This window comes from Oryctolagus cuniculus, chromosome 15 (assembly GCF_051225735.1).
Source record: "Oryctolagus cuniculus isolate XC-2025 breed Fujian yellow rabbit chromosome 15, ASM5122573v1, whole genome shotgun sequence".
Lineage (NCBI taxonomy): Eukaryota > Metazoa > Chordata > Mammalia > Lagomorpha > Leporidae > Oryctolagus > Oryctolagus cuniculus.
Genome location: NC_142881.1, coordinates 77,399,857 through 77,423,387, shown reverse-complemented (window position 1 = coordinate 77,423,387; position 23,531 = coordinate 77,399,857). Strand labels below are relative to the sequence as shown.

At 42.9% G+C, this 23,531-nt stretch overlaps 1 long non-coding RNA gene across 2 annotated transcripts in view; it reads right to left on the bottom strand.

Moving 5' to 3' along the window:
• Positions 1–22,813, bottom strand: part of LOC149122087 (uncharacterized) — a 40,558-nt gene extending 17,745 nt beyond the window's left edge. The window contains exons 1-2 of one of the 2 annotated variants that reach the window (XR_016221743.1): positions 22,188–22,813; positions 17,261–17,325 (exon numbers count right to left, since the gene is read on the bottom strand). This is a non-coding gene — a long non-coding RNA (uncharacterized LOC149122087). The remainder of the gene's footprint in view (positions 1–17,260; positions 17,326–22,187) is intronic. The other variant, XR_016221742.1, reaches the window with a different exon arrangement.
• Positions 22,814–23,531: the final 718 nt, after the last annotated feature.

Genomic DNA, 23,531 nt, shown 5'->3' with positions numbered 1-23,531 from the left:
TGAGAGCTCTGTTTGGTGTGCCAAAGGTGACACTCCCAGGTTAGGCGTGGTAAACCTCTCTCTCTCTCTCTCTCTCTCTCTTTTTTTTTTTTTGATTCAACAGGGAAGTTATTCTGCACAGCTGAACAAAGTTGGAGGTAGTTAGCAGGCAAATGATATACCCACAGGAGCCAGAGATCAGAAGCTCTTTCCCAACGACCACACAGGGAATCTGTTCGGCCCTTAGAGTGGGCTCAAATTCTCCTTCAGTCTCCCACTGGGTTGCCAAAGTTACAGAATTGTAGCGTCTCTGGAGAGTGCTCACGTGAATTCCGTGAGTTCTCTCCGCCCCCCCGTCTCTTTTTTCACAGTCTCAGTTCAGTAGCACCATAAATTTACTAAGTCCTAATCTGTTAATTCGCCCCACCCAGAGTCAGGTTTTACTGCTAGGCTCAGGGCCGGTGCAGACCTGAGGTCGCTCTGCTTATGACGTATGTCCAAGATGGCGCCTGCTCTTTGTCTTGCTCGCCCTTGAGAGGTGAGCGGAGAGAGAGAAACCCGTGTCCATACCAGTCACCTTTTTTTTTTTTCCCTCTCTCTCTCTTCCAGTTAGCTTGGTGAAGTCCCCCCCGCCCCGGGGGTCGTTCCCTCTAGTCTCCTCTCTCCGCTTGCCTGCCGGTGTCTCGGGTTATTGAGGTTCGGCTCACCTCGCGTTCCAGCGCTGGTGTGTTGAGTCTGCCGCTGATGTCCCGAACTGTGGGCTCCCACGCTCTCCACGCAGGTCTGCTCCCCTTCCAGCGCCGATGTGTGGACTCGGAGCCCTGGACTTCCCAAGTCTCCCCGCTGTTGCACTCCCCTTCGAGCACTTGCGCAGACCCTGCAGCTTGCGCAGCTCCGTCCCTCGGCTCGGCTTCCGCGGCTCAGTCCCGAGGCTCGGTCCTGCGGTTCGGCTTTCTTTTTTTTTTTTTTTTTTTTTTTTTTTTTTTTTTTTTGAATATCAACTTTTTTATTTATATAAGGTGAACAAATTTCATGTATTTCATATATACAGATATATGGGCATAGTGATATTTCCCACCCTACCCTTCCTCCCACCCATGACCCCACACTCCATCCTTCCTCTCTTATTCTTTTTATTTTTGCAATGACATACTTTCAGTTTATTTTATAATCATAAGATTAACCCTCTACTAAGTAAAAATTCAACAAATAGTAGGAAGAAAAAAACTCTGGTCTTCCACAGTAGAGACTATGGTTGTAAACAATAATCAATTCTCAAAGTATCGATTTTGCTCATATACATTACATTTTTAGGTACTCTATTAATTACCAAAGGTCAGGGAAAACTATGGTAATTGTCTTTTTTTGGAAATGGCACATTACACTAAGTATAATGGATTCTAGTTGCATCCATTTTATTGCAAAAGACAGGATTTCATTCCTTTTTATGGCTGAGTAGTATTCCATAGTGTATATATATCACATTTTCTTTGCTGAGTAGTTGGTTGATGGGCAACTGGATTGATTCCATATCTTAGCTATTGTAAATTGAGCTGCAATAAACATTGGGGCACAGATAACTCTTTCACATGCTGATTTCATTTCCTTTGGGTAAATTTCCAGGAGTGCAATGGCTGGGTCATATGGTAGGTCTATATTCAGATTTCTGAGGTGTCTCCATACTGTCTTCCACACTGGCTGTACCATTTTACATTCCCACCAACAGTGGATTAGGGCACCTTTTCCCCCACATTCTTGCCAACGTTTATTGTTTTTTGATTTCTATATGAAAGCCATTTACACGGGGGTGAGGTGAAACCTCATGGTGGTTTTTGTTTGCATCTCCCTGGTGGTAAGTGCCTGGAGGAGCATTTTCCCCATAGTGAGTGGTGGGAAACATGAAAGCTTGCTAGAAAGCTAACCTTTCTGAATTTTCCCTATCCTTTCAACAAAAATGCAGACACAACTACAAAGCCCAGCTGCCCATTAGGGAAGGGTGGTGAGGGAGAACGAGGGGATGGTGGGTTAGTCTGTCCCCATCCGTCTCACCTGTGGTCCACAACGGTGACCTGGAGACTAGAAGGGGCCAACAAGGCTGGGAGGAGCCAAAGGGCCACAGAGCAGGGGACCTTCAGGACACTCAGGTAGGGCACTGCTTTGCCTGTGGCACTTAAACAGCACTGGGAGGAAGAGTGACAGGAGAGACAGCAAGAATCGGCTGATGGCGTGAAACTGTACCTTGCGTGAGGACAGAGCTTGAATAGCCCTCCAGGAACACAGAGAGATGGATGCTCAATGTTAAGAAGAAAATAATAGACATGGAGTAATGAGCATACAAAAGCAAAATAAAGTATTCAATGATTCTAAAAGAATAATTCCACAAATTTAAGAAAATTATAAGTAAAAACTGAAGAAAGGAAAACTTTTATTAAAGGGACAAGAAGACTGTGGAAAGATGTCTCACTGAATACAAGGATGCACTCATGCCTATTCCAGCAAGTTATTTGAAGTAAAAGTATCTAGCAGCTCGCACACAGATGAAAGGAAAGGAAAACAGGGCCACCTTCAGCAGATTGGAGTTCACACTAGCCTCAGATGATAACATCCACCAAGAGTGAAGAAATCTGCAAACCCCCAAAACAGAATTTGGGAGTTAGAACCAGCATTTTCTTGGGTTTGGTTTCCATTTCCAAATGTGTGATCGCAGGCAATTTGTTTTGCATCAGTTTCCCCATTTTCTCTGTAATAATATGAAAGACACAGGTTTCCAGGGCAACTTCATTAGTCCACGGAAGTTTTTTAGACTGGTGTCGAAAACTGCTCTGTGCTCAGTAAAAGTTACTGATGATACTCAGACCCACTGGAGGAGCCAGTAATGTGTCAATCAAGCAGGAAGATGTTCTGAGACACATTTAGGTCTGACAAACACTAAAATACACTCCACTGTTTGTGTAGATGAAACAAAACTGAAACTAAGAATATGGAAGAAACCATGCAATATCACTAATAGTAAACATTGAATTCAGTTTTAATATCCATGTTTACCAATCATGTGATTGCAAAATTGCATAGAATTCCAAGCAATTCACAGGAACAGATCTACCTACCTACCTATCTCTCTAAAAGCGGAATGCCGATTTTCTGCATAACACAGATCACCTTCCATGGAATTGGGGAATTAGGAAGCACCAGTAAGTGAATTCCATCATGCATTGCCCCAGGAGTGTCGCTCCCCCTCTTCACGGAGGAACGACACAGGACCCTGCGCTGTTCTTTTGTCTGCTCGGCCATTCCCAGGTTTGCTGCTGGTTCTTCCCGGGTTGGCTGCTCACCCTCCACCTCCGTGGAGGGGCGGTTCCCCCTGCCACTTTCCCCACTTCCATGGGGGAGTGGCACACCGCCGGCCGGCTCTCTCGGGGGCTGCTCAGATGTTGTCCAGATGTTCCCCTTAGATGTTCCTGGTGCATGTTGTCTCTCTCCTCCTTTATAGTCCTCTTCCACCAATCCCAACTCTGCTACCCACACGCCGAGTACGCTGCTCTCCTCCAATCAGGAGCAGGATCAGCTCCTGCAGGTTATTGGTCGAACCGGAGGCAGCTGTGCAAAAGTTGTTTACTCCTCTCCCAGCGCCATATTGTGGGAGAGCAGATGCATAGAATAAGTCTTAATTCCAGTAACTTAGTCTAGTCCGAGTTGCTCCCCACAAGGAGCTGAAGACATTGTCACAAGGCCCCCTGTGTGCAGCACCCAGGGAAGGGACTGGCAATGAATGCATTTGTGTGCAATTGTCACAAGGTTAACATGTAGATGAGCCAGAAAAGATAGACATTTACAGATGGCTCCAACAAAGACAACTACAAGGGTGAGGACAATTCTGAAAAGCACTAGCAGAATTGTTATTAATAATATGTGTGTATTCTAAAATACCAGAAAACATGGAAGAAAAAAATGTATAATGTAACAGCAAAGAAGATTCTTAAAACTATTAATTAGATTAGATAAGAATGTTAATTAGAGTTACAAAATTCTGCAGGACAAACACCCCCTTTTAGAAGTATGGATTTACTCTTTAAAGAAAGAAAGTGCAAAAACAAAAAGATAGAATTAAAAGACACAAATTACGATCCATATCTATTATATATATGCATTGAAATGTCACAATATATCCCATAAATGTGCATAATTTCTAAGTGGCAATTAACATTTTGAAAATATTTTTAAAAGATGCAAAAACAGAGTGATTTGAGCGTGTGCAGAATACTATTTAAGGAAATAGTGAAATGGAGCAAAGAAATCATTTTATAATGTAGATTTTAAGAGAAAATGCGTTATATCTTTAATCTATTCCATTGGTCCGTATCACTGAGCCAGTAAGAAATACAAAACAAGAGCAGACTTACACGTACTCAGAGTAGAATGAAAACACTGCTTAAGTAAAGGAAGCTCAAAGCTGCGCCACAGCAGGCATATTATGTAGGGAGCCAAAGGCTACCCAGAAAACATTTTATTATTGCACTTTGCAACGTAACTGTTACAGAAGAAAGATGTGATAGAATAAAAGATCCAACCTAATAAGTTATGAAAACATGCACCTAATAAATTCAAATAAGAGGTGTACACACGTGGATTCTAATGTAGGGAGACTGGGTATCCAGGAGCTGGCCTCTGTGTGGAGGCTGCAGGATCAGGAGTGCCCCGTGCACCTCGCCTCACCTGGCATACACGCAGAACTGTTTATTTCCTGCCTTTTCTTTCTTTTTTTTTTTTTATTTTTTTTTATTTTTTTATTTTTTTTTATCTTTTATTTAATGAATATAAATTTTCAAAGTACGTCTCATGGGTTACAATGGCTTTCCCCCCCATACCGTCCCTCCCACCCACCACCCTCCCCTTTCCCACTCCCTCTCCCCTTCCATTCACATCAAGATTCATTTTCGATTATCTTAGTATACAGAAGATCAGCTTAGTATACATTAAATAAGGATTTCAACAGTTTGCTCCCACACAGAAACATAAAGTGAAAAATAATAGATGATTTTTTTTTAAATAATGATGAAATCAGATCAGACCTATTGTCATGTTTAATCCCAGTGAGAGTCAAGTTGGGAATTGATAGTTTCTTTTTTTTTTTTTTTTTTTAACAGAAGATCAGTTTAGTGTACATTAAGTAAAGATTTCAACAGTTTGCACCCCCATAGAAACACAAAGTGAAATATACTGTTTGAGTACTCGTTATAGCATTAAGCCTCAGTGTACAGCACATTAAGGACAGAGATCCTACATGAGGAGTAAGTGCACAGTGACTCCTGTTGTTGACTTTACAAATTGACACTCCTGTTTATGGCATCAGTAATCTCCCTATGCACCAGTCATGAGTTTCCAAGGCTATGGAAGCCCCTTGAGTTCTCCGACTCTTATCTTGTTTAGACAAGGTCATAGTCAAAGTGGAGGTTCTCTCCTCCCTTCAGAGAAAGGCACCTCCCTCTTTGAAGACCTGTTCTTTCCACTGGGATCTCACTCACAGAGATCTTTTTGCCAGAGTGTCTTGGCTCGGTCCTGCGGTTCGGCTTTCGCGCGCGGTGGGCGACCTTGTTCTCCCAGTAGGTCCTCCGATTCACGCCCACTGGATCCAGAAGAGTTTTGTCTGCAATATTTTCCTGGTTCTTTTTTCTGAGGCTACCGTAACTCCCCTTTTATTAAACTAAATTTTCCCGGACTATCGGTGCGCGCCCTCACTATTCCGCCATCTTGGCTCCGCCCCCAATAAACTCTACTATCTTAACATTGAAGGTCAATGGATTAAAGACACAGGCTTGATCTAATTATGGCACCTGGGAGGTATGTCAGGTGGGAGGTTTTAGACCATGGAAGTGTGCACTTGGAGGTGGTTCTCAAAGAAATAATTATTAAAGTTCTAGCCGGCTGTTATTTTACCTGCCTGGCTCACCACATAATTATTCCTCCATACCCACCATGACCAGCCTCCATCAGATGCTAGACTATGGGGTCACCTAATTGTGAACTGTGACTTCCAAATTATACACTGAAATCAAGCCTTTCCAAGAAGGACATTTTAATTGAAGGTATTTTAAAGGAACCAAAAGCAGACTAATAAATTGTTCCTGTGACCTTCTCGCCAATCCTTATAAAACTTTACCTTCGATGCTTTAATGTGATAGATTGTGTTTGAGGAAATAGTAACCAACGTGACAGGCTTAGGTGACCAAGCACTGCTGTGATAGACGTATGCTCCCTTGAAACATGAACCTGATACACCATAGGAGTCTTATGAGATGCAAGCAGCTCACAGATCATTAATCTCTCCCCTATTACTCAAAGCAAATAAAATAAAAAGCAAATGATTTACACATAGAAAGATTTCAGATACCTAGAGGAAAATGAAGAACATAGATAGAGATTGTGGTTATATTTTAATTTTTCTTTCACCCAAAGATCACAACTTTGGAAGAGAAATGGGTATGAACTATCAACAAAGCAGAAGCCAATGCAAGACTCAACTTCCCGACTCATGACTTTAAGAGATGGCCGAGCCATGGCAACAGACAGAGGAGATTTTATTAGGACAAGCAAGAATGCGAGACAGTAGACTCAAAGTCAAGATCGAATATATGACAGTCAGTGTCATCAAGAAGATGAAAACCTCATCTAAAATATATGCTACTGGAAACTAAGAAGCTACCAGACATGACACAGGAAAGATTCTCAGATAAAAGTTACAGGTAAGGAAGTTAAGATGAGAATATATTGTCATTCCAGAAGGATGGCACCACGAGGGAATTCATACCCCTTCTCCCTTTTTCCTCTTAAAATATCCATGACATTTTCTGTCAAAGGGTAAAAAAAATTCACATTAACACCCAAAGTGTTTGACAAGAATGTTGAGCATATTTCATATTCTGCAGCAAATGTATACTCTGTCTTAAAAAGTGGGAGAAAATTACAAGTTGGTACCAGCTGCCAACCCAGTCCCAGAACTCTGCCTCCCAGGGGACATCGAGTCAAGAGAGAGAGCAGCATGGCCCAAACACTGGTGGCCAGCTAAGTGCTGACACTGCACCCGTAGATGCACAACCAGGCCAGGCACGAGGGACCTTACAGTGCTAAGTTCAGACTTGAGCCCCAGATTCAGCAAGTGCCATTTCCTCTCATCCAAGAGGCATATGCAGCAATCACCCAAGCCCCAGCCACACCCTGATGCTGAAGTAGTACTGACAATATGACTACAAGAAAACAGATGCTTGACCCTTGCTGCAAATGGAAAGAAACCTTCCTCGTGAGATTTAATCCATCTTTGGAAACATCTGATATTCTCAAAAGTGGAATGATAGAATAATAAAACTACTTAAATTTAGCACAGACAACAAATCCCAATTTTAGAAGCAATATTGATGATCCTTTCATTCTGAATAAGGGGAAAACTGAAGCTAGAAATCTGAAAAACACAGAAGTCAACAGCTCTGGTTGTGTTGTAGGCAGGCATAGAGGATAAAATTGATCAGGTTTGTCAGCTGGAAGGACATGCCTTAACCACACCCCTGTGTGACCTCAAGCCCCTACCTAGACACACCTGTGGGCCTACCAGTCAATCAGATTAACTAACCACTCCCCTCTGGAAGTGGATTAAAGGCCTGGGACACTGTGGGTCCGGCCGTTTTTTGGGTTTTTGCCTCTTTTTCCATTGGTGGGGGGAAGCTTGCTGCCCCTGCACATCCAGGGCCACCTGCCCCATGCTTCCTGGCCTCCATGCTCCTCCACATGGCTGGCTCCTGGTACTTGGTATGAATCCAGATTTCTTTCTCTTTTACATAGGGTCCACACTCTCCTATGCATTTCTCCCACTGAATAAAATGCTTAAAAACTTATCATGCTGCCTCGTTCATTTATGCCGGTGTTCAGAATTCTTATCTGAATATTAGGCAAGAAGCCACACAGGCTTATTAATATTGGGAATTTATTAATAAGCACATGGTGATATCATATGGCACTCCATATTCCAGTATTAGTTGGACCTAAGGATCAAGAACACTCTAACCCCAAATCCAAGGCTTGGACAAGGATGAGCAACAAAAATAAAACCTCAAGACAGACTCCCAAGAAACAAAATCTGAGCAAACGTGAAAAAAACTTCAGACCACAAGAACTTATTCCTTTGACATCTTTGAAAAAGGAAGACAATACACTTAAATCACACTATAGAACAATTTAAATGAGGATTGGAAGTGGTCAATGCAATTGATGCTGTAGAAAAATCAATTAGTAAAAGAGAAAATGGGCTTCAGAAACATACAGAATGTCAAAGAAATTTACACAGTCAGAAAGAATATGAATAAATGTTTCCAGCATCCACATTCTGCCTGGCTGTCTTGGCTGCTGGGAACACAAATATGAAAAAAAAAAAAACATTTACACCTGCCCCCAGGGTGGTCATAGCTCAGTAAGGAAAGCAGAAGAACAGACAAATAATAATGTCATTAAATGATAACACACTACCCCAGAATCACAAAAATACAATTTCTTTTGTAGTATCCACAGATAGTATACAAAAAGAAAGAAAAAAAATAAGACACATTAAGAATATTCTATATTTTAAAAAGAAGAAAATGTGTAGGCTTTATTCTCAGGGCACACAATTAGTACATCAAAAAATCTGGAAATAAGAACATTCATCTCCTATTTTAGGGAGAACCTGTATCACAATGCATGGGATAAGCACAGCTATACAAAAAGAGAAAGACATGTGCTTTCAACATTTTCACCATTTCAAAGAGTACTTCAGTGCCATTAGGAGTGGAGGTGATTAGTGAACAACTGGAAAACAAAGACACAGGAAACACTAAAATACAAATAAAAGGGACAACAGCAAATCTAATCAAGAAAAAAAGAAAATCATTTGGAAAAATCATTTTTAATAAAAAGTATCTCTCTTCATATCCTGGTTGCATGTTTTATTAATATTATGAAACTATTAAAGAAGAAAGAAAAGGAAACATCTGAGAAAATGACATCTTGAAACCACAAAATATGAAATCGCTGTAATAGAGATCAATAAAGGAGTTGCAATTTTGGATACAATAGGCTAAATACAATCCACCCTTTTTCTAATACTAAATGTAACTGTAAGACCTGGACAAAATGCATCGAGCAGTAATTTCAGAGACCTGAAAAGTAAATAAGAGGCAGATTAGGGAGGAAGAACAGAATCAAAAGTATCACTAATGGATGGAAGTCTACCAGTTTCTCTGGTAGTATCTGTCAGCCTGCAAAGCCAGCTGAAACCCATAGCCAGGCACCAGGGTACAGAAAGAGCCCAAGGGCTTTGGCACAATAAACAGAAAAAGGAGTTTCTAGGGCTTAGAGAGAAAACAGAAATCTTGATTTTCTTTCTTTCTCCATCTTCTTGAATCCCAGACCCCAGGACAGAAGAACCCAGACCCTGGGGCAAGGGAGCCCTCCTCCACAGTGCCCAGAGCCTTGGGCCCTAAGTGCAATTCAAACCTTTATTGGTGTTTTGCACCCTCTGTCTTGGTGCCACTAGTCTCTGGATGCAGAAGCAGTCACAGAATCACATTGTGGGGGGAGTCAGCGCCGTGGCTCACTTGGTTAATCCTCCACCCGCAGCACCTGCATCCCATATGGGTGCCAGGTTCTAGTCCCAGTTGTTCCTCTTCCAGTCCAGCTCTCTGTGGAGGATGGCCCAAGTGCTTGGGCCCCTGCACCTGCATGGGAGACTGGGAAGAAGCACCTGGCGCCTGGCTTCGGATTGGCACAGCGCCAGCCATAGTGGCAATTTGGGGAGTGAACCAATGGAAGGAAGACCTTTTTCTCTGTCTCTCTCTCTCTCAGTCTATAACTCTACCTGTCAAATAAATAAATAAAAGAATCACATTGGGGAGAGGAGCAACTAAAGCCCCAAGAATTAAAAGATTTTTTGAAGGAATTTCTGGGCTTACCCACAGCTGGACACAAGTAGATCTGATCAAGTAAACATAATAAATTTGATAATAAACTAAACAATATGTCATTACCCTGATTTCATTTATACACACACACACACACACAGGCTCCAAAGAGAACTACAAAAGCCTTGAAAACTTGGTTAACTTTAGACCCACAGTCCCAAGAAGATAGATTGGAAGATGTGCCCTAAACCAGGACTGATTACCTAACAAAACAAAAACTGCCTTCTCCATAAGATTTGCTTTAAAACTCAGAATTTTATAACACAATATTCAAAATACCCAGGGTGCAATCCAAAATTAATATATGAAGAGCCAGAAACATAGCAATTCACATGGGAGAAAAAAAAGCAACAGATGTTAATGCCAAGATACAAACTCTTAAAATTATCCAACAAAGAATTTAGAACAGTTAACATTAAAATGTTCCAGCATGAGGGGGAGGAGGCAAGATGGTGGAATAGGAAGGGAGCACACTGATAGTCCGGGGAGAGACAGTTTAATAAAAGTGGAGATACTGCAGGTTCAAGGAAGAGTAGGGGAGGAAACATCAGAAGAAACTCTTCCAGAACGCATGATTCACAGTGGACCTGCGTGGAGAACGTGGGAGCCCACAGTTCGGGACACCAGTGGCAGACTCACCACACCAGCGCTGGAACGCGAGGTGAGCCGAACCTCAATAGCCTGAGACACCGGCGGGCAAGCGGAGAGAGGAGACTAGAGGGAACGACCCCCGGGGGGAAAAGTTCACCAGGCTAACTGGAAGAGAGAGAGAGGAAAAAAAGGTGACTGGTACGGACACGGGTTTCTCTCTCTCCGCTCACCTCTCAAGGGCGAGCAAGACAAAGAGCAGGCGCCATCTTGGACATACCTCATAAGCAGAGCGACCTCAGGTCTGCACCAGCCCTGAGCCTAGCAGAAAAACCTGACTCTGGGCAGGGCGAATTAACAGGAGATTAGGACCTAGTAAATTTGTGGTGCTACTGAACTGAGACTGTGAAAAAAGAGACGGTGGGAGAGAGAACTCACAGAATCCACATGAGTACTCTCCAGAGATGCTACAATTCCATAACTTTGGCAACCCAGTGGGAGACTGAAGGAGAATCTGAGCCCACCCTGAGGGCAGAACAGATTCCCTATGTGGTCCTTGGGAAAGAGCTTCTGATCTCTGGCTCCTGTGGGTATATAATTTACCTGCTAACTACCTCCAACTTCGTTCAGCTGTGCAGAATTACTTCCCTTTTGAATCAAAAAAAGAAAGAGAGAGAGAGAGATCTACCATGCCTAACCTGGGAGTGTCACCTTTGGCACACCAAACAGAGCTCTCAGGCCACACCCATCTCAAGCCTCTAAGGCTCCATCAAAAACAGACAGTCCACTTAATCTAGAGTCATAGTATAACAAGAAAAAGCACCACCGTGAAGAAACCAAATATCTCCAATATGCCAAATAACAAACGCAAAAACCGAGGCAATAAAAACAAGGAAGTCACCATGATGCCCCCAAATGAAAAAGACACCCCAATTCAAGATTATGAAGATGATGAGTTAGAAGAAATGCAAGAAGCAGATCTCAAAAAATTGATAAGAACATTAAGAAGTTCTCAAAAACAAATTCTTGAACTACAGAAATCCTTAATGGACAAGATAGAAAATCTCTCTCATGAAAATGAAATATTAAGGAGGAATCAAAATGAAATGAAACAACTAGTACAACAAGAAACTGGGATAGTGACGAGAAATCATAATGAAGTGAAGAATTCAATAGATCAAATGAAAAACACAATAGAGAGCCTTACGAACAGAATGGGTGAAGCAGAAGAGAGAATATCGGACTTAGAAGACAGAGAACAGGAAAGGATACAGTCAGACCAAAGAAAAGAAGAGGAAATTAGAAATCTAAAACATATTGTCAGGAATCTGCAGGATACTATTAAAAAAAACAACATTCAGGTTCTAGGAGTTCCTGAAGGCATGGAGAGGGAGAAAGGATTAGAAGGCCTTTTTAGTGAGATATTAGCAGAAAATTTCCCAGGTTTGGAGAAGGACAGAGAAATCCTAGTACAGGAAGCTCACAGAACCCCCAGTAAACATAACCAAAAGAGATCCTCACCACAACATGATGTAATTAAACTCTCCGCAGTGAAACATAAAGAAAAGATCCTAAAATGTGTAAGAGAGAAATGTCAGATTACTCTCAGAGGATCTCCAATCAGACTCACAGCTGATTTCTCATCAGAAACCCTACAAGCTAGGAGGGAATGGCAAGATATAGCCCAGGTACTAAGAGAGAAAAACTGCCAGCCCAGAATATTATATCCTGCAAAGCTATCATTTGTGAATGAAGGTGAAATAAAGACTTTTCATAGCAAACAGAAATTGAAAGAATTTGTCGCCACTCATCCAGCCCTGCAAAAGATGCTTAAAGAAACAAAGAAACACGGTCATCAATATGAAAGAAGATAAAGGAAGGAAACCTCACAGCAAAAGATCACAGGGAATTCAAAGCATATATTAGAACTTATCTTTGGCAAATGGCAGGGCAAAGTTACCACTTATCATTAGTCACATTGAACGTTAATGGCCTGAACTGTCTGTCCAGTTAAAAGACACAGATTGGCTGATTGGGTTAAGGAACAAAACCCATCTATTTGCTGCTTACAAGAAACACATCTTTCCAACAAAGATCCATACAGACTGGAAGTGAAAGGCTGGAAAAAGATATACCATGCCAACAGAAATGAAAAAAGAGCGGGTGTAGCCATCTTAATATCGGACAACATAAACTTTACCACAAAAACTGTTAAGAGAGACAAAGAGGGACACTATATAATGATTAAGGGATCAATACAACAAGAAGATATAACAATTATCAATGTATATGCACCTAACTACAGGGCACCGGTTTATCTAAAAGATTTGTTAAGGGAATTAAAGGGAGACTTAGACCCCAATACAATAGTACTGGGGGACTTCAATACTCCACTCTCAGAAATAGACAGATCAACAGCACAGAAGATCAACAAGGATACAGTAGATTTAAACGACACTATAGCCCAAATGGATCTAACAGATATATACAGAACTTTCAATCCTACAGCTAAAGATTTTACATTCTTCTCAGCAGTACATGGAACCTTCTCTAGGATTGACCACATACTAGGCCATAAAGCAAGTCTCAGCAAATTCAAAAGAATTAGAATCATACCATGCAGCTTCTCAGACCATAAAGGAATGAAGTTGGAAATGAACAACTCAGGAATCCCTAGAGCATACGCAAACACATGGAGATTGAACAACATGCTCCTGAATGAACAATGGGTCATAGAAGAAATTAAACGAGAAATCAAAAATTTTCAGGAAGTAAATGAGGATAACAGCACAACATACCAAAACTTATGGGATGCAGCAAAAGCAGTGTTAAGAGGAAAGTTTATATCAATAGGTGCCTACATCACAAAATTGGAAAGGCACCAAATAGATGAGCTTTCAACACATCTCAAGGATCTAGAAAAACTGCAGCAAACCAGACCCAAATCTAGTAGGAGAACAGAAATAATTAAAATCAGAGAAGAAATCAACAGGATTGAATCAAGAAAAACATTACAAAAAATCAGCCAAACGAGGAGCTGGTTTTTTAAAAAATAAACAAAATTGACACCCCATTGGCCCAACTAACTAAAAAAAGAAGAGAAAAGACCCAAATCAATAAAATCAGAGATGAAAAAGGAAACATAACAACAGACACCACAGAAATAAAAAGAATCATCAGAAATTACTACAAGGATTTGTATGCCAGCAAACAGGGAAACCTATCAGAAATGGATAGATTCCTGGACACATGCAACCTACCTAAATTGAACCAGGAAAACTTTGAAAACCTAAACAGACCCATAACTGAGACAGAAATTAAAACAGTAATAAAGGCCCTCCCAACAAAGAAAAGCCCAGGACCAGATGGATTCACTGCTGAATTCTACCAGACATTTAAAGAAGAACTAACTCCAATTCTTCTCAAACTATTCAGAACAATCGAAGAAGAGGGAATCCTCCCAAATTCTTTCTATGAATCCAGCATCACCTTAATTCCTAAACCGGAAAAAGATGCAGCACTGAAAGAGAATTACAGACCAATATCCCTGATGAACATAGATGCAAAAATCCTCAATAAAATTCTCGCCAATAGAATGAACAACACATCAGAAAGATCATCCACCCAGACCAAGTGGGATTTATCCCTGGTATGCAGGGATGGTTTAATGTGTGCAAGACAATCAATGTGATACACCACATTAACAGACTGCAGAAGAAAAACCATATTATTATCTCAATATGGATATGGTTCCATGGATAGACCAATGGAACAGAATTGAAACACCAGAAATCAATCCAAACATCTATAGCCAACTCATATTTGATCAAGGGTCCAAAACCAATCTTTGGAGTAAGGACAGTCTATTCAATAAATGGTGCTGGGAAAATTGGATTTCCACATGCAGAATCATGAAGCAAGACCCCTACCTTACACCTTACACAAAAATCCACTCAACACGGATTAAAGACTTAAATCTACGACCTGACACCATCAAATTATTAGAGAGCATTGGAAAAACCCTGCAAGATATAGGTACCAGCAATGACTTCTTGGAAAACACCCCAGAAGCACAAGCAGTCAAAGCCAAAATTAACATTTGGGATTGCATCAAATTGAGAAGTTTCTGTACTGCAAAAGAAACAGTCAGGAAAGTGAAGAGACAACCGACAGAATGGGAAAAAATATTTGCAAACTATGCAACTGATAAAGGGTTGATAACCAGAATCTACAAAGAAATCAAGAAACTCCACAACGTCAAAACCAACAACCCACTTAAGAGATGGGCCAAGGACCTCAATAGACATTTTTCAAAAGAGGAAATCCAAAGGGCCAACAGACACATGAAAAAATGTTCAAGATCACTAGCAATCAGGGAAATGCAAATCAAAACCACAATGAGGTTCCACTTCACCCCAGTTAGAATGGCTCACATTCAGAAATCTACCAACAATAGATGCTGGCGAGGATGTGGGGAAAAAGGGACACTAACCCACTGTTGGTGGGAATGCAAACTGGTTAAGCCACTATGGAAGTCAGCCTGGAGATTCCTCAGAAACATGAATATAACCCTACCATTCAACCCAGCCATCCCACTCCTTGGAATTTACCCAAAGGAAATTAAATTGGCAAACAAAAAGCGGTCTGCACCCTAATGTTTATTGCAGCTCAATTCACAATAGCTAAGACCTGGAACCAACCCAAATGCCCATCAACAGTAGACTGGATAAAGAAATTATGGGACATGTACTCTATAGAATACTATACAGCAGTCAAAAACAAGGAAACCCAGTCATTTGCAACAAGATGGAGGAATTTGGAAAACATCATGCTGAGTGAATTAAGCCAGTCCCAAAGGGACAAATATCATATGTTCTCCCTGATTGGCGACAACTAACTGAGCACCAAAGGGGAAACTTGTTGAAGTGAAATGGACACTATGAGAAACAGTGACTTGATCAGCTCTTGTCCTCATGGTTGATGTACAATGTAATACTTTATCCATTTCAGTAATTTTTTTTGTTCTAGTACCATTGGTTGAACTCTGTAATTAACACACAATTATTCTTAATTTTAACTGAAAAGTGATCCCTGTTAGGAATTTAGAAAACATCATGTTGAGTGAAATAAGCCAATCCCAAAGGGACAAATACCACTTGTTCTCCTTGACAGGTGACAACTAACTGAGCACCAAAAAGGAAACCTGTTAAAGTGAAATGAACACTATGAGAAATGGTGACTTGATCAGCCCTCACGCTGACTGTTGATGAGCAGCTTAATATGTTATCCCTCTTAGTATTTTTTTTTTGTTTGTTCTACTTAATACTTTTGGTTGAATACTGTAGTCAATACACAATTCTTCTTAAGTGCTGAAACTTAACTGAAAAGTGATTGCTGTTAAATATAAGAGTGGGAATAAGAGAGGGAAGAGATGTGCAATTCGGGACATGCTCAAGTTGACTTACCTCAAAAGGTAGAGTTAGAAACATACCAGGGGATTCAAATTCAATCCCATAGAGGTGGCATGTACCAATGCCATCTCACTAGTCCCAGTGATCAATTTCTGTTCACAATTGATCGTAATGATAGGACTAAGAACCAAAGGGATCACATAAACAAGAATAGTGTCTGCAAATACTAGCTGATAGAATAAAAAAGGGAGAGAATGATCCAACATGGGAAGTGAGATACACAGCAGACCCATAGAATGGCAAATGTCCTAACAGCACTCTGGCCTCATAATCAGCCCTTAAGACATGTGGATCCAGCTGAAATGCCCATGAGAGTATTTCAGGCATGGAAAGCCAAGACACTCTGGGGGAAAAAAAAAACCTAAATGAAAGATCTCTACGAGTGAGATCCCAGTGAAAAGAACAGGTCATCAAAGAAGGAGGTACCTTTCTCTGAAGGGAGGAGAGAACTTCCCCTTTGACCATGGCCTTGTCTAAAAATGATCAGAGTCAGTGAACTCAGGGGGCTTCCATAGCCTTGGCAACTCATGACAAGAGCCTAGGGTGATTACTGATACCATAAACAAGAGTGTCAATTTGTTAAGTCAACAACAGGAGTCACTGTGCACTTACTCCTCATGTAGGATCTTTGTCCTTAGTGTGCTGTACATTGAGATCTAATGCTATAACTAGTACTCAAACAGTATTTTTCACTTTATGTTTCTGTGTGGGAGCAAACTGTTGAAATCTTTACTTAATGTATGCTAAACTGATCTTCTGTATATAAAGAGAATCAAAAATGAAAAAAAAAATGTTCCAGCATGTAATTGTGAAATAACTCAGAAACAAATGAACAGAAAGTCATACCAATAACAGAAAATGTAAAGATTGAATGGAATATTAAAACAAAAATACAATGACTACAAAAGAAAAAAATTATACCAGAATGGAGATGGCAGAGGGAAGATAACCCAATTAAAAATATATACTTTCTGAATAGGGAGAAAAGAGACTGAAAAAAAAAATAAGATCTTAGGAACATGTTGGATAATCACAACAAGTTTAACACAATGTCAACAAAGTCCAGAGAAGAAAGAATATAAACATGGAAAAATAATAATGTCTGAAATTTCCTGTTTAGGTAAAGACACAACTTACAGATTCAAAACTTTAACAAAACTCAGGATTCATGTTTTCAAATGCATAACTGAAACTGCAAAGAAGTAAAGGCAATGAATTGGACAGAGATAAGCAACATGTTACCTGTAGGGCACAATGATCCGAATGACTGTGGAACTCCTCATTAGATGACATTCATTCTTCAGGCACTAGAAGAAGAGAATCAATTTAGAACTCTACAAACAGTGGAAATATACTTCAGAAAGAACCATGAAATTTAAACTGCTTTTAAATTAAAGGAAACCTAGGAGAATCCTTTGCCAACAGACCTGCTTTTCTTTTTTTAAGATTTATTTATTTGAAAGTCAGAGTTACACAGAGAGAGGAGAGACAGAGTGAGAAAGAGGTCTGATGGTTCACTCCCCCAAATGGCTGCAACAGCTGGAGCTGCATCAATCTGAAGCCAGGAGCCAGCAGCTTCTTCCAGGTCTCCCATGCAGATGCAGGGGCCCAAGGACTCAGGCCATCTTCTACTGCTTTCCCAGGCCACAGCAGAGAGCTGGCTCAGAAGTGGAGCAGCTGGGTCTCAAACTGACACCCATATGGGATGCCAGCACTTCAGGTCAGGGCATTAACCCTCTGCCACAACACCGCCCCGCAACAGACCTGCTTTTTAAGAGATGGTTAATGGCTGGCACCATGGCTCAATAGGCTAATCCTCCACCTGCTGCGCCAGCACACCAGGTTCTAGTCCTGGTCGGGGTGCTGGATTCTGTCCCAGTTGCCCCTCTTCCAGGCCAGCTCTCTGCTGTGGCCAGGGAAGGCAGTGGAGGATGGCCCAAGTGCTTGGGCCCTGCACCCCCTGGGAGACCAGGAGAAGCACCTGGCTCCTGGCTTTGGATCGGCACAGCGCACCAGCTCTGGCAGCCATGTTGGGCGTGAATCAACAGAAGGAAGACCTTTCTCTTTGTCACTCTCTCTCACTGTCTAACTCTATCTGTCAAATAAAAAAAATAACATTGTGTTATAGATTTTTCAATGCATACTGTAATCAAGTATGGCAATTATAACTTCAGGGAGGAGAGCAAAGAGACAACATGGTGGTCAGATTTCTATATTCCATTTGAAATTGATAAAATATCAATTCTAATTAGACTTGGTAAAGTTAAGTAATTCCAGAGAGAAGTCACTAAAAAACTTTGCAAATCAAAAACTCAGTCGGTAAGTAAAATAGGACACCAAAAATTGCTCAAGTAACACAAAACAATGCAGACACTAGGGAATGGAGGAAAATTAGAAACAGAACTGAAACTGAGTTCCAATTCCCTAATGCCTCTGCTGTAGACTTTATCAGGCCCCAGTCTGGCTCCCTTAGCTTGTAGTCCCTCTGTATTCAGTATAATGATTATGAGTCAATTCTTTATTAAAAATCAACTCCTTAAATTAAGGAAGACAAGCATAGGTCAGACTGGCCCCAAAGACCAAATCACAACATGCAGAATTCAATTATCACCTCCACAGTTAATGTCTTAATGCTAGGCTCCATTTTGAGATGCTTCTCAGCAACACTAGACCTTCATCAAACTAAGCAATAACAACTAACCGTTATAGTAAACATTTACCAGGAAAAAATTAAAATTCTTGGGGAGAATATAAAGCAACTAAAACACCCACAAACCCAAAATGCAACAGTGACTTTATGTTTATTATTTATTTATTTGAAAGACAAAGAAACAGACGTCCTATCTGCTGGTTCATTACCCAACAGCGGATGCAGGGCCAGGTTGAAGCCTAAACTGGGAACTAAAGCTGAATCTCCCACCCAGGTGACAGAAATTCAACTACCTGAGCCATTAGCCTGCTGCCTCTAAAAGTGTGCATTAGCAGCAAGTTGGAATTAGAAGTGGAGCTGGGACTCAATCCCAGGTACTCCGATTAGGGGATTAGGGACATGGGTGTCCCACATAGTATTTTACCTATTAAGCCAAATGCCCACTCCAAGCAGCCATTCTAGGAAAGTGGTTTAACCATTTCTTTTCAAGTGAAACATACATTTAGTATATAGCCTAGAAATTCATCTCTAGATATTTGCTCAAGAGAAATGAAAATATATATTTGCAGAAAAGCTAGTATTAAGTGTTTACAGTGGCTATATTCATATTCATCCAAGCCAGGAAATGTCCAAAGTTCTTCAATAGGAAAATAGTGAATATTAGAGGCTAGGAAGGGCAGGGAGGAGGAGGGCAGGGACAGATTGAGTAATGGGTATCAGAATACAGTTAGAATTAGAATAAGTTCCAGTGTTCTACACCACAACAAAGAAGGTACAATTCAGAGTAACCCACTGTTCTGAAAAGAACCAGAAGACAGGAGCTCTAGGCTCTAAACAAAAAATATAAGGATGTGGAAATGCTCATTACCCTGATTTGGTAATTATATACTGTATACAAGTATTGAATTAGAATACTGTATCCCACAATTAAAGATAAATATTGTATGTCCATTAAAATCAACATTTTAAAAATAAAATATGAGCAGAAGTCTTGGACACTTCACGATGGAATGCTGTGAATGGACAAGAAGCCCCTCCTTGCAGGCCACAATGAAAGTGCTGGGCATCATTAGTCATTAGAGAAATGCACATTAAGACCACATAGAGGGGGGCCCAAAACTGTGACACAGTGGGTTAAGGCCCTGGCCTGAAGCACTGGCATCCCATATGGGAGCTGGTTTGAGACCCAGCAGCTCCACTTCCAATCCAGCTCCCTGTTATGGCCTGGGAAAGCAGTGGAGGATGACCCAAGTCCTTGGGCCCCTGCACCAGTGTGGGAGACCAGGAAGAAGCTCCTGGCTCCTGGCTCCTGGCTCCTGGCTCCTGGCTCCTGGCTTTAGATCGGCACAGCTCGGGCCATTGCAGCCAATTGGGGAGTGAACCATCATATGGAAGACCTCTCTCTTTTTCTACCTCTACCTCTATCTCTACCTCTACCTCTAGCTCTACCTCTACCTCTACCTCTATCTCTCCTCTCTCTGTATAACTCTTTCAAATAAATAAATAAATTAAAAAAAAAAAGACCACATGGATACTCTTACACAATACAATGGCTATTGTAAAACAACTGATGGCCCCGAATGTGGGCAAGGATGGGGAGAAAACAGAATTCCCAAACATCGCCTTAGAGAGTATAAAATGGTACAACCACATTGTAAACCAGTTTAGCAGGTTCTTCAAAAACCTTACACCTACTCTAGAACCCAGCTATTTTACTGGTAGGTGCATTTCCCCCAGAACAATGAAAATGTGCATTCACAGGCAGACTGGGACAAGAACACATATAACAGCACCTTTGCTCATCACAGCCAAACACGGGAAACCATGCAAATGGCCATCAGAGTAGCAAGGGGTTGTCAGCTGCCAACACGGGTCTGCTCACGTCCTGCAGGGTGCTCAGCCATCACAGGGAACACACGAGGGTTCTGTGCAGCAGCAAGCATGGCTGAGCCACAGGCTCTGGAAGCAACATGACGTATTGTTCCGTCAACAGGATGCTCCAGAACAGACAAAACCCACGGCTGGTGAAAGACATCAGGAGTAGAGAGAAAGTCTGAGGGGGCTGCAAAAATTGGCAGAAAACTGGGGTAAAAGCTCAATTTATGTTGGTGCAAGACTTTTTGAAAGCCATGTGTACAAGGAAGCTTCTAAAAGGTCAGGTAAAGCATTTAGAAGGAAGAAATGATGCATAGATTTCAAAACTTTTGCATCAAAGTAAACTTACATTTTAATTCCAGTTTTCCTAGAAACTTTTTTTTTTTTTTGACAGGCGGAGTTAGACAGTGAGAGAGAGGATGACAAAGAGAAAGGTCTTCCTTCACCCCCCAAATGGCTGCTACAGCCAGCGCACTGCACCGATCTGAAGCCAGGAGCGAGGAGATTCCTCCTGGTCTCCCATGCGGGTGAAGGGCCCAAACACAGGCCATCCTCCACTGCCTTCCCGGGCCATAGCAGAGAGCTGGACTGGAAGAGGGGCAACCGGAACAGAATCCAGTGCCCCAACCGGGACTAGAACCTGGGGGGCCGGCACTGCAGGCGGAGGATTACCCTAGTGAGCCGCCGCGCCGGCCGACACTACAAGATTTGAAAAAGAAACACACACCCACCCACACACACATACACACACACCCCATACCTACAGGGCCCTATCATGATAACTCCCTGGAAGGGCTGAAAGGCAAAGACGTGCCAAATGCCAGGTGTTGTGGACAGGAAGCAATCAGGACTCACACACTGCTGGCGGGAAGGTGCATCCACACCTGAGACAGCAGGCTCAAGGCTGAACACGCGCACTCAGTGACACAGCCCCTCCAGTTCCTACAGGAACGCGTATGCCTGCGCGGACACACGGTGCTGCCATCAGCGATCTGCTGCAGACATTCACAGAGGGTCTGCATAGAACGCGGACAGAACTGCTCCAATGGCCATGGACGCAGGAACGCTAGAGCCGCAGGAATAGCCTTCCATGACCCACCGGAAGAATGCAGACGACCCTCACAAAGATAACACTGCCCCACAAAAGCAAGACACACATATCCGGGAAAAATAAAACTGGGCATCAGTAGAGCAGAGCGGTGGTGGAACACAGCCCAAGAGGGAGTCCTGGGTTTCAGTACGGTTCTGTTTTTACTTTCATCGTAACACTCGTGCCACGTGTGCTGGGTCTGTGACAGTCCCTCAGCTGTACACCTATGAATTCCGCAAGCACACTGCAGCACACGTCACACATCAGTACGATTCAGAAAAGAGAGGCGGCGATGGCCTCTTCTCACTGAGTTGCCACGGATACTTTTGGCTCGGGGAAGAGGAAATGCCACAAAATGTTCTCAGGGCCAGCAGGAAAAGTTCTTTCTCACTCTCCCTCCTTTCCTCCTTCCTCTCTCTTCTCCCGTCTCCTACTCTCTCTCCCCCCTCTCCCTCTTTTCCACACCTTCCTTCCTCCATCAACCTTCCCTGTAGGAGGGGGAAAAATACTCGTTTCTCAGGAACAAAACTGAAAGTCCTGAGGTGAAAACTTACGGAAGCCGCCGTGGAGAATCGCTAGAGCCCCCGCAGAAAATCATGAAGAGAGTTCCAGCACGTCCCCAAAAACGGCGTGGCCACCATGGGCCTGACCCTTGGCTGGGTGGGGTCTTTCCCAGCCTCGGACACCAGCTCCTGGCGGCTCCTAGCAGTATCTTCAACGCTCAGGCTGGAACCCAGGCGATGCGCGTGGTGGAGCAGGAGGTCACGTGCCAGCATCACTTCCGGGTCATAGTGTCTCGCTGGGGAGCGCTGCCCACGGGGTGGATGTCCAGGCGCAGCCGTTGTCCTGCGGGGCGCTGCCTGCCTCCCACATCTTTGTGCAGGTGCGCTTCCGGCTCCTCGGCCCTTGGGATCCAGGGAGGCTGCAGGTGCTGGATCAAGTACTTGCGACTTGAATGCTGCAACCGACACAGCTGCCCCAGAGTTCTCGTGTGGTTGTTGTCCCTGGACCCAGAGGCCCTGTCCATGGCTGGGGGAAGAAATGATGAAGAAAAAAAGTCTTCAGCCCAAAGGAGAAGCAAAATGGAGCCCCACAGACTGCCGGCCTCAGCAGCTGCCCGGGTCCTTGGCTAAGGTGGGCAAATGGTGGATTGCAGAATTTGACACAGTGGAGTGCAGGTGCCGAGAGACCAGAGTCCTGTCAGGGTGAGGCATGGGCAAGCAGCAGCACGGAAGGGACAGTCACCAGGCCCAGGCACAAAGGCAGTGGCTGCCCTGCCCATCCCAAGGCCTCCAGAACTCCCGATGGACGTGGAAGGCTGCTCTCAGGGAAAACCTGGAGGGCTGCTCTCCCCCAGGCTGAGACTGGGCCGGAACCAGGGACCACTGGGCTGACTGGCCGAGGTGTGCCCGCCTGCCTGTCAGGAAGCCTGACCTCTTGGCTCCCACTCCCACCCCCAGGGCTGCCCTCAGTGAAATTCCAGCTCAGGACTGCCTTTCAGTGTGAGTTGTTAAAGGAAGCTCTTCAGGCCCTTGCAGAGTGCTCAGAGTGCAGTGGGGAGGGAAAGAAACTTTCCTTCCGGTTAGACAATGGCAAAGACTGACTGAGCCGCCTCAGCTCCCACCTCTGGCAGACCCAATTGCTGCAGACAGAAACTGATGCCTTGGTCCCCCTTGGGGAGACCCCCACCGGCACCTCAGATATTTCCCAAGGCAAGCAGAGGTGCTACCAAAGGCTGGAGTCCACTCTTCTCAGCCAGAAAAACGGTCTGGTGACCTCAGAGAGGCTGTTGAATCAGGCCTGTTTATTACTTATAAATGTACTTTAACTGGCAAAAATTACATATATTTATCACATACAGCACAATATTTTGAAATACATGCACATTTTGGAATGGC